Below are 13,257 nucleotides of genomic sequence, written 5' to 3' on the forward strand. Positions count from 1 at the left end.
ACAAAAGAATATATAGGAGGAGATATTTAGGTTCAGGGGAAGAGAGGAGGGAGGAGCAAAAAAGAAGAGGAGGATATCAGGGGGCAGACCCTGAGTCACACAGCCAGCCATGGAGTAAGAAGGAAAGAGAGATGTATAGAATAAAGAAAGGCCAAAAACTTAGATGCAAAAGGTAAAGAGAAATCGGATAATTTAAGTTAGAAAAGCTGGTGTGTTACATGAAGAGGGGGCCCCTTCTGTTTGACATGGTAAAATTACAAATAACAAAACAGTTATCAAACAAGAATTACAGTTACAATATTTATGTCTACTTTATCTTTTATCATAACTAAGGAAAACTCTCACTATAAATTCTTCAACTCCATCAAAGACATCAGAAGGATATAATATTACCTATGTAAACTGGAAGTGCATTATAAACAACTTTCAAAACTCTAGAAATGACATAGACATCTTGTTGCCTGGACAGTTACCCAAAGTTCTTCTATACTGTTGGGGCATCCATCTTCAGTCTACAGGCCCATAGTAATCAGCAGACTTTTTCACTAAACAGGAAATTTCAATGACAGTTCAGTCACTTTCTTCTGTATCCTGCAGAATGTTTCACAGAGTCTTTCATGAAGCAGGAAACCTAAAGGATTATCTCATCTTTAGGCAAGTTCAGCAGTCATTTATCTGCGGTTCCTGCACATCCACTGAAGCAGTCCAAACAAGAACAGTTCTTTGCCCGAATGGCTAGCAAACTCTGTAAGAATCCTCTTTGATGCCCATCTTCCTCTCTAAGTAATTGGTGATGCCAGGAGCAGACACGTCTCACTGTCATGAAAAGTTCTAAGTTATTAAAACATTTTAAATGCCAGATTTTGTAGTCTTTGAAAGATATGAAGAATGCCTATCTATCTGAAATATATCTATGCACATCTAGAAAATCTAACATGACTGCAAGCTTGACTATTATTATATGATTATCTATTAATCTATACTTCCTGATTATATATTACATTTTTAAATGAACTACAGAATTGCAATACTTTAATCAAGATCAGAAATACATATACATATAACAAAATAGACCTTAAATTTATATCAAGAAACCAAGATCCATACCAATGCAAATTATTCATATCTATATCATATCTCCCTTTAAATGTAAAAGGACGTTTATAAACAATATTTGGGAATATTGGCATATATTTATCCATTCTGCTTCGTGCTGATTGGGGGCACTGTTAATCAGGTCTTTTATGGTGTATCCTGTGTGCTAGGTTTATGTCAGTCAGCAGTTGGGTGAAGAAATTTTTTGAGGGTGTTTACAGTGACCTTTTAGGAATTCTTGGTTCATGAAACCATTTTGGTGTAGAAGGAATCCACAGGTTCTCATCTTTTGTGAAATCAAAAGTAGAACCTCCTTTCCAAAGCAACTAATCCTTAAACTCAAATTTGCAAGTCATGATACCTTTATAATATACATGCTGGTTTAGCTTAGCAGCCTATACAATGAAATGTTTCTCTGTACTTAGCTCCTTAACAGTCCAAAAATTCAAAGAAAACACAATAATATAATCTAGACTCTGTGAATTTTTCATCTTTACGTGGCATGTTTTTACTCTCTTACTTTTTTCTGTATCTTTAAAGACTTTACCGTTTTATTAAAGTATTCTTTATTTTATGACTCTTGATACTCTTTTTTCTCAAGCCTACATATATTTATCCAACATTGAGACCCATTTATAGGTCTTTTGTGTCTGAATCTGTCCTTATTGCATTGTCTGTAATTTTCTACTGTCTTGAAGAGCTTTTAAAATGCTAAGCAGCATGGTTGTAGCTGTTCTGGATGTTGACTCTGCCTCTCTCCAATGTTAAAATGGTGGAAGCACCACCAGTGCTAGCTCTGGGGCCACCAGGCAGGAGCCACTCTCAGCAGTCCAACCCCGAGAATGAGTGTGTAGCACATAAACCCTTTTAATCTGAGTTACAGCCAAATCTGCCATACAGTGCACTGCACAGCCTGGAAACATCTCTGTGTATGGTGACAGGAATCTGTCATGCTCTCCTACTTGTGCACACCTAGTAGACCTGATCCCTCTGCCTGCCCAGGCAGGGAGTGCTGAGCCACAGGCATGGTCTTAGCCACTTTCTTCCCAACCCTAGTGGGTTCATAAACACCCAGGCCCACAGATGCCATTGAAATGCTTTATAGCTGGAGTTCACACTGGCAGCACAGCCCAGGAAGTCATGTTTTAAAATGGCATGGCTTTTATCTGTTGCTGTTGCTGAATCAGGAAAATCTCTCTGTGGCATGCCACTAACAAACAGTAAAAAGCTGTGTTACACTCTGTTTTTTTGTATGTCTAGAATTTAGCTCTCTCAGGTTTTTAAGTGGATTTAGTCCATCATGCTGGCACCAATTTTTGCATGAGGAGGAGGCCCCTTGTTTTTCCCAGCCATCCAGATATCTTATATCCAAAATAACAACACAAAAACTGTATTAATTAAAACAGTGCTTGGCCATTAGCTTTAACTTCTTATTGGCTAACTCTTACATATTAGTTTAACCCATCTCCATTAATCTGTGTATTGCCACGTGGCTGTGGCTTACCAGAGATTCTAACCAGTGTCCATCTCAGGCAGAAGATCCTGGGCTTCTCTCTGACTATGCACTTCTTCCTCCCAGCATTCAGTTCTGTTTTTTCTGCCTACCTAAATTCTGCCCTATCAACCAAGCCAAGGCAGTTTATTCATTAACCAACGAAAAGAACACATAAACAGAAGGATCTCCTACATCAGTTGGAATTAAGTCAAGCTAAGGTAAGCCATTCATAAATAAGAATTAAGTCTGTGTATTTATTTGGGAGCTGGGTAGAAGTTCTCAAAGTGTAAAAAAAAGCATAAGCAAATGTAACATATGTTTACACAGTTAAAGTAATATTCCACAGCATAAAGAAATGTAACCCATCTTTAAATAGTTAAATGTTCAACAACAATTCTACATTTTGTTTCTGTAAAAAGAAAGGTTTTAACTATAGCTTAGTAAGACTATATGCATTAAGAACAGTGGTAAAATAAGAATTATATTCACAATATCTATTCCATTTGCATTTGTTAAACTTAGAGAAAATACTCCATTATTAATCCTATCTTGATGAGTCCAAAGTTTTGTACCTAATTTACCTTTTATTATAACCAAGGAAAAACAAAACTATCTAGTCTTCATCTCCATCAAAGACAATAGTAGGCTATAATATTACTTGGGTAAACAGAATACAGTTTAATCCACCTACAAAGCTATAGAAAAGACAGACATCTGCCTGCCTGGCCAGTCACCCAAGGTTCTACTGTAATGTTGCATCATCCATCTTCAGTCTATAGGCCTAGAATATCTGGCAGACTTTTCTATGAAGCAGAAATTTTGAAGGACTATCCTGCCATGTTTTGAAAAGGTCAGCAGTTGCTTTCTTGTGTGTCCTGTAGAATGTCTGGCAAACTTTTTTTATGAAGCATGAATTTTGAAGGTGTATCCTGCATTATCTTTGCAAAGTTGAATAGTCTTTTTCCCTTGAGTCCTCCATGTCCAGTCTGTACAGCATACTCTTAACAGTCAAAGCAAGAGCAGTTTCTTTGCCTGGTGACTAATTTGAAATAACGAAAGCAAACTCCATATGGGGTTTCTTTGTTGCCCATCTTCTCTGAAGTAAATTGGTCCTACCAGGGAGCAAGTGTGTCTCACTATCGTGAAAAGTCTTAAGTTATTAAACACCTTAATGCCATATTCTGTATATCTTTGGAGTGTTGGAAGACAATCTGTCTATCTAAAATATATCTATTTAGCCTTGAAAACATACCCAACATATCTATAAGTTTGATTATTATATATGACTATTTACCTGCATTTAATAATTACATATTTCATTTTTATGAACTGAACACTGGACAATACCCCCAAAGAGTAGAAGCATACATTCAGTATAACAAAAATAACTTTAAACTTGTACCAATGTACCAAAATCCATACCAAAGTAAAATACTTTAGTTAGTAATTGTCTTTTATCCTATATTCCTATATCCCCACTAAATAATGACAAGCATCCATATCCACTGAATAACCAAAACCCAACAATTCCACCTTTTGGAAATGTGGATGTTGTCTTCTTGAGACTCCTTTCTGTTGTCTGTGGGCAAAGACATCTTTTCAGGTAACCTGAAAAAAATTGAGATAATGGTCAAGTCCTGGAAAAACTAGCCATAACATTTATTACCCAGTCTCTGTGCAATGAGAAAGTGTAAAGCTTATCTGCAATCCTGACCAGAATAGTTTGTAAGAATCAACCATCTTAGCCAGCAGTCTTGAAGCTGTTCAGGATACAGAACTCTGAGGAAACTGAGACGTAGTTACTCTGAAAGGATGGATTACTTGGGCCAACCATTTTCCCTGATGTCTGGTCCCCTTGCTCTGAAAACACACCAAATTTCAAAGGTAGCATATATATTTGCATTAACACAAGTATGAACTATATTATATACAAGCCAGCAAAAGATGATTTATATTTGAGCAGGCAAAATATATGTCACATGTATTTTTTGTAGGTTTAATTAATTGTGTCTGTTGCTGGGCTTTTCAGAGCATACTCGCAATCAAACTTTATCTCTATCAACCTTGAATGAATTTAAAGCCTTTCATTTCCTATGGAAACAAAAGCATAACCTCTCCCCCAAAGCAATACATTCTCTGACTTCAAATTTTGTAAGGCATTCTTAAAGTATCTAGACTGGGATAATTCAGCAGTCCATGTTACAATCCCATGTCTCTTAGCAAGTGTCATTCACTCACCAACATTCAAAAAATTCAAAGTTAATACAACATACAAGATCCAGACACAACATGTATTTCCCATTTCTAAGTAGTTTACTCATTTCTATTATTTATAAACTGCTTATAAAACTATTTGACTATCAATACCCATTTCTTTATTAAGCCTACACATATTTTAAGACACACTGTAACCTGTTTAGAGATTTTTCTCCATCTAAACCAGTTTTACTGTATTTCTAGTCTTTTCTGTCTACATGAGCAACACCTTAAAATGCTAAGATACCACTGGGTCCCCTGCCACAGTTTTGTTGGCTCTCTCTGCATCCTTATCAGGTCTATGAATGCAGAGCCTTAAGTTCATTGGCCCAGTCCAGAGGTATGTTTGACTAGGAACTACATTCAAGGCCCCAGCTCTGAGATGCAGGTGTCAGTTCATGCTGCCTAAGACATCCCTATTCATCACACTGTTTCTACTTAGTATATAGTTTTTTTTCCTCTGTTATCTCAGGCCCTATATAGAAATTCAGGTCTCATGTTTAAATACCAAATGTACCAGTCTTTTTCTTTTGGGTCACCAACCAGCTCTAAAATCATGACACAGAGATTTCATTTTAGTTATAAATCCTCACCCTAGCATAGGCTTATTTCTGGCTCGTGCCAGCATGAAGATAATGGAGTAAATGTCTAAACCTGTAAGCCAGTCCCAATTAAATGTTTTCCTTTATAAGACTTGCCATGGTCAGGCTGTCTCTTCACAACAATAGAAATCCTAACTAAGAAAGTTATTTCTTCCTATGCTTTTTACTTTGTGTTTTTATTCAGATAAAATTTATATATTGAAAATTGTGCATATCTCAGGTATAGATGGATAGTTTTAACAAACATCCTGGAACATCTCCACATGTGCATTTATATCAAACAAAAATGTTCCTTTATATCCATTCTAGCCTGTTCTCATTCACACTGTCAATCACTATTCTAAATTGTTCCCCTAAAGAACATATGATTTATAAAATGTATACATTTTGTGTGCTAATCTTTTAAAAAGTATATATTTTAAGAACACTTTAAAATATTATATTTTCTTAAACATGTGTGTATGCATTTGTCTGGAGTTCAGAGCACAACTTACAGAAATCAGTTCTCTCCTGTTGTTTGGGGAACTGGGGAAGGCAACATATTGAAGGAGTCAGGCTTAGTGGCAGATACCTGCTGAGAAAACTCATAAACCCTTAAAACACATTTAAGAATAATTTAAAGCATATTAAAATTATAAACTTATTTTAGTTACTTAAGTCTTTTTTTGATGGAAGAAGGTCATTGGTTAATTAATAAAGAAACTGCTTGGCCTGATAGGTTAAAACATAGGTGGGTGGAGAAAACAGAACAGAATGCTGGGAGGAGGAGGAAGTGAGCTCAGACACCATGCCGCTCTTATTGACCATGGCAAGTCTTATAAAGGAAAACATTTAATTGGGACTGGCTTACAGGTTTAGACATTTACTCCATTATCTTCATGCTGGCACGAGCCAGAAATAAGCCTATGCTAGGGTGAGGATTTATATAAAAAGACGCGATGAAGCAAGCCACTAGGCCAGACATGCTAAATCTTTCCCGGTAAGACTGGTGCTACACAGATTACTAAATATGGGTTAGGCAAGATAAGTCACCACCTCGTGGTGCTACACACATTAATAGAAATGGGTCAAGCAGTGTTTATATGATTACAGTTTGTGTGTTGTTATTTCGGGTAAAGTTAGCCGGTGGCTGGGAGCCAGGCGGCAGGAACGTAGCCTGCAGCTCCTTCTACAGAATGGCACCCAGACGTGGATAACTACCTCCACAAAAAGCCCAAGAAAGCTTGGGAAAGAATAGAGTAAATCATGTTTTCTTGGTAGCAGCAATTTCTCGGGTCTGCTCTACTTGCTAGATGTAAGCAAGTGCTCTCATCTAAGAGAGGCTTCCTGAATCAGCTTTAGCTGCAAAACCCTGCAGCTCTCTTAAGAGGTCCTGCCATGAAACACTTAAATGGTGTTGATGAAAAGCTTACTGCATGCTTGTTTGTTTTCAGCCATAGCAGGAAAAAAGTTGTGCTGTTTTAAAATGCTGGTGTTCTGGTCCATCCTGCCAGGACTCTTTTAGGCAGGCAGTATGAGTGTGATCTGTGAGCAGAATGCTGCAGCTTGCTTTCTGGCAGGGACCTTGGAACACCACAGAGTTGTGGTGATAAACATGGCTACAAACTCCGGAACCTTAGCCATGAGGCTGGAAAGCTAAAGAATGGTCTGGATCCAGTCGGCAAAGCCACGGCTTTAATCCTACCCATATTGCTCAGTAATTTAAAGGCTCCTGTGGTCAGAAAAATAGAGAGAGATACAGAAAAGAGAGATTCAAAGACAAAGAAAACCTCTAAATGATTTACAGTGTGTTAAAAAAATATATGCATGCTAAAAGTTAAAGTTCTTAAAGTAAAAAACAAAATAAAGGAAGAAAGAGAGTAGTTGGGTGTGGTAGAACACACCTTTAATACCAACACTTGGAAGGCAGAGGGAGATTGACCTCTGAGACTTCAAGGTGTGGTAGTACACGCCTTTAATCCCAGACAGATCTCTGTGAGTTCAAGGTGTGGTAGCATATACCTTTAATCCCAGCATTGAGGAGGCAGAGACAGGTGGATGTCTGAGAGTTCAAGGACAGCCTGGTCTACAGAGTTTTTCCAGGACAATGATATACAAAGAACCTGTCTCAAAAAGTAAAAATAAACAAAATGGAGTTAAAATAAAGCTGCAAAAAGATGGAAAATAAACAGAATTTTGATACTGTATGCTATTATGTTCTCTTTGAATTGTTTCAATGGTGAGGAAGGAGCAACAGATGCTAAAAGATATTTGTTTATAAATGCTGCTGAACTTATCCAAGATAGATATTTTGAAAATATCTTGACTTCAGAATTTGGATCTAAGGATCTGATGCTTTGGAAAGAAGTTTCTTCTTTTGTTTTCACAGAGGATGAGACCCTATGGATTGCTTCTATCCCAATATGGTATGATGGACCATGCCCTCCTGAAGGGTTGCTGTGAACACCTTTAGAAAAATCACTCAACTGTCAACAGAGATGAATCTAGCACACAGGTTATACAATGAAAGACCCGATTAACAGTGCCCCCATACAGTAGGAAGCAGTTTGGAAAGAAATAACTGTGCCCATATTCCCAAATATTGTTTATAAATGTTCTTTTACATTTAAAGGGCAATATGATAGAGACATGAATAATTTGCATTGGTATGGATTTGACTTTATTGATATAAATTTAAGGTCAATTTTGTTATATGTATATGTATTTCTGATATTGATTAAGGTATTGTGATTGTGTAGTTCATTTAAAAATGTAATATATATAGGTTGTTAATGAATAATCATCTATAATAGTCAAGTTTGTAGTCATGTTAGGTTTTCTAGATGTACATAGATATATTTCAGACAGGCATTCCTCATATCTTTCAAAGATTACAGAATATGGAATTTTAAATATTTTAATAACTTAGGGTTTTTCATGACAGTGAGACACATCTGCTCCTGACAGCACCAATCTACTTTGAGAGGAAGATGGGCATTGAAGAGGATCTTTATGGAGTTTGATAGCCACTTGGGCAAGAAACTGCTCTTGCCTGGACTGTTGTATAAACTGAACACAAAAAAACCCACAGAAAGAGGATTGCTGAACTTGCCTAAAGGTGAGATGTTCTTTCGAGGTTCCTGAATCATGAAAGAGTCTGCAAGACATTCTGCAGGACACAGCAGATAGTGACTGAACTGCGTTTGAAATTTCCTGCTTCATTGAAATATCTGCTGGATACTATGGGCCTGTAGGCCGAAGATGTATGCCCCAACGGTACAGAGGAACTTTGGGTGACTGTCCAGGCAGCAAGATGTCTCTATCACTTCTAGAGTTTTGGAAGTTTCTTATTTCTTTTTTGCTTCAGTAATATTATATCCTTCTGGAGTCTTTGATGTAGTTAAAGAATAGATAGATAGTTATAGTTTTCCATTGTTATGATAATAGGTAAAGTAGATGTAAATATTGTAACTGTAATTCTTGCTTGATAACTGTTTTGTTATATGTAATTTTACTATGTTAAAGGTAAAGCCTTTCTTTTTTGTTTAAACAGAAAAAAAGGAAATGATGGAGGAAGGTCATTGGTTAATTAATAAAGAAACTGCTTGGCCTGATAGGTTAGAACATAGGTGGGTGAAGTAAACAGAACAGAATGCTGGGAGGAAGAGGAAGTGAGCCAGACACCATGGCTCCCTCCTCCAGAGCAGACATGATGAAGCTCTGACCTAAGATGGATGTAGGTTAGAATCTCCCTGGTAAGTCACCACCTCATGGTGCAACACACATTAATAGAAATGGTCAAGCAGTGATTATATACATACAGTTTATATGTTTTTATTTCGGGTATAAAGCTAGCTGGTAGCCGGAAGCTGGGAGGTGGGAAGCGGCCCGCAGCTCCTTCAACATTTTTTAAGAACTTAGTATACATTGAAATTATTTACATTTGTCTGTGTTCTCATTTGTAGTGGGGAAAAAGATCTTCTTGTTTATTTTCTTACAGTGGGCAAAAGGAGAGATTAATAAAGTGCCATAATGCAATTTTAAAACATTGAAAATAGTGAAAATATAGAATGTTTGAAGTCAATATATCTAATTTTGCAGTAGTCATTACAAAAATGAAGATATTCCCAAAAATGTGTGTCTTTCAATATACCAAACTATAAGACCCCAAACAAATGGGAATATCTATAGAAATTTACTGCTTGAAGAAGGAAAAGGTCAAATCGAGAGGAGAATTTATCTGTTGGACAGAGATTTCAAACAGTCCTAACAACTTGTTAGACTATCTTACAGGATGTGGCAGAAGCCCAGACAAGGATATGTCAATGGATGGCAGTATCATACATTGACTGGGACTGCTTAGATGTGTATATGGCTTACACTATTGTGACCATACTGTATAAATCTCTTGTTCCTGTGTTCCAGTACTAATTTAACTCTTTTAATTCAATATTGAAGATGGTGGCTGATGTAATTTTCAGTGAAGGCTATTACCACCAACTTCAATAACAGTTTTGTCTAAGGCAACTCAAGTTGTTAATGCATCATATACACACTTACCTATATGAATCTAAGAGATATTTATGTGAGTGGAACAGATTTGTATGTTGTAAAACCACAGTTTGCAGTAAAAACCTTGTACTCACATTTTCCAAAGAGTATATACAGACTTAATTGCAAAACCTTTGAAATGCTAACATTTAGAATACATACATTTCAAATAACAAAACTTATTTTTGATCTATGATAAAAATCAAAGATGAGGGCTAGGCATTTAAGAATAATTCACTCAAGAAAAAAAGAAAGAGAAAAGGTGATTGTCTCAGGTGCCAATGATAGAAAGAAATGAAATTAAAAAGAAATGTTTGCAAGTATTGTGCCCTTAAGGATATCAGGCCATGCTGGTTGTTTTTTTAGCTTATAGATATTATAACTAGGCAGGATTATTGATGGTTTCCATCCCTTGGAAACTTGTATGGTGCCTCCTGATACCATGAAAGCTAGTCCTCAGGGAGGAGGCTTTCATGTAGACATTCCTAAGAAAAGGTAACATTATAGAGATTTGACAAGTTGACTTGGCATGATATATGTGTGTGTGTTGTGTATTTGTGTTTGATATGACATGTAAATATATATTGTATGTCAACAATTAAACAATTAAAGAAATAGTGGTCATGAATTAGACAGACAGCAAGGAGATTCATAGTAAGGTTTGCAAGGGAGAAAGGAAGGAAAGAAGGAAGGAAGGAAGGAAGGAAGGAAGGAAGGAAGGAAGGAAGAAGGAAGGAAGGAAGGAAGGAAGGAAGGAAGGAAGGAAGGAAGGAAGGAAGGAAGGAAAAGGGAGAAACAAGGTAATTATATTTTAATTTCAAAACTATAAAGATTTTAAAAAGAATATAGCAAGTAGAATATTAATATATTATCCTATGCTGAGAATTTTGAACTTCAGTCACTGCAGGTATGATGCCAACAAATCATGGACCCATTCTAGATGCAACCAAGGTACAACATTGGTAAACATTAGAGATTACTTCTTAAAGCACTGAGAAGGGTTCTTTAAGTAGCTTATGTGCCATTAAAACATCCACTCACTGCAAAGTATCACCCCATTATGGATAATGACCTCATGGATTTTGCCTTCAGGCATTTGTATTTCAGTTAACCTACATTCTTACATACTGTAGAACCTCTAAAGACTTCTTGAAGTAGGGGAGGGCAGGGGACAAAAATTGCTGGACTCTCAGCTAAAAACCTTATGACAGTCCTCACTTGCATTCTTCTAAAGTGTATTAATATCTCCATTACCATTACTATAGATCAGGACATATCTCTATTGTTTTGCATACTTAATTACTAGTACCATGGTAATTTTTACTCCCAAATTTGGTGGTATGATCTTATTATCCCTTGAGGAAAAAAGCTATACTAAAACAAAGGCCTATCAGTTTCTTAGGCAAAAGCAAATTCATTGAATTTTGACAATGCTATACTATAGAAGTCTGTAACATACTATTATATATCTAAGCAGCATTAAAAACATGTGCACACATATATACATATATGTGCATATATATGCATTTATACATACATATATGTATTTATCTCTGTTCTGTGCAGTTGTTATTCATTTGCTAGTATTTATGAAATGCCTACATTTTCATCTCAAATGATGAATTACCATATTTTTAACAATAAGTATTATTTGGTATTTCCAACAATGTTAAAGAATGAGATGAACATATAAATAAATGTTCCAAATTCACTCTTTGTTCACAAAGCAAGTAATCTTATTCCAGAAACACTGAAAATATTCAAATGCTGTGATTATTTCATGCACTTTATTGTTATTAACAACATTGCTACAGGCATGTCATAATTAAATGCAATAATAATAAAATACAGTAAAACACTTAGATACTAATGATTTTTAAATAAATTATCAACTTTGACAAAATTTACTTTATGTAGGATTTTACTTTAATTTTAATTTCTTTTCTGTCTTAATAAATTCTTACAAAATTGGGCTGTGGAGATAGCTTAGTCAGTAAAGTGCTTGCCTTATATGCATTATAAGTTATGTGCCTAGAACACATTTATAAAAAGAAATAGCTCTGTATAATTATATTCATTTTTCAGCACTCGGTAGGTAGAGAGAGGCAGATAACCAGAGCTGTCTGGATTCCCAACCTAATGACTATGTTTCAAAGGATTCATGTCCAGATTATATGTACAAACAAGAAAATAAAATAAATAAAATGCAATAAAAATAAAATACAAGGGCAAACAAGAAAATTTGGGTGTTGCCTGTGTAAAAAATACCCAAAGTTGATCTCTGGACACATACATATACATACACACTCATAACACACACACACACACAAACACACTTTTCTCACACATACAGGCACACACTCACATATACAGTGGTATAAGCATATATCTTATTAATATATTAGCTTATACACACAAACATGCAACCATATGCACACAAACATACACGTACTGAAAATGTAAGAGTTGATTTTTCTACAATAATGGATGTTAACTCTAATTAAAATGTATCTGATAATTAGAATAAATGCATGAGATGTGAATCTCATTAGTATGGCCTACCACTGAATTTAATGTGGGAAGTTGATTAAATAATTAACTGTTTGAAGCTTCTGTGTTCTATTTTTAATTTGAAGAACCATTGAACCTATTTTAAATACTAGAAATCATAAATATAAATCATACACATTAACTACTAAACATTTTCATTATTGTTAAGAATGACTGGTTAAGGGTCCAATTGAAATTTTTATCTTTGCTATTGAACTTACTATGTTTAAACTTTCTTGTATGATATCTCCTTGACTTAAAAGAGTCCAGCAACTTTTGTAACTTCTTTTTTCTTTTTTATTAAATAGAACTTCTTCAGAAAGTTTTTAATCTTATAAAAACCTTTTGAAAATTAGCCATAAATTTTCCTGTTGTCTAACCAATTATACACTTCCTTATTTGAAATTCTAGTGAAGGGAGGTTATGGGTGCAAGGGAGAATGATGTAATTTCAGGAAGGTCTGAGAAGTGCTGTTTTATTAGGTAATGATAAATAAGAAATTATTCATATGAGTTAAGGGCATGGTGAAAGTGAAGAGCTTGAACTATTGTGTCTCTAAACAAAATCAAGCTTGTTTTCTAAAATACTTGTCTTTCCCGTCCTCAATTCTTTTCATTCTTTTCCATTGATGTGATATACTTGACGTCATCCAGAAGTATCTATATATACTGATTATTGAATGCTGGATGAATGGCTTTGAATACTGCTTTTGAGTTTGCTAATGCATTT

This window comes from Chionomys nivalis, chromosome X, assembly GCF_950005125.1.
Source record: "Chionomys nivalis chromosome X, mChiNiv1.1, whole genome shotgun sequence".
NCBI classification, from domain to species: domain Eukaryota; kingdom Metazoa; phylum Chordata; class Mammalia; order Rodentia; family Cricetidae; genus Chionomys; species Chionomys nivalis.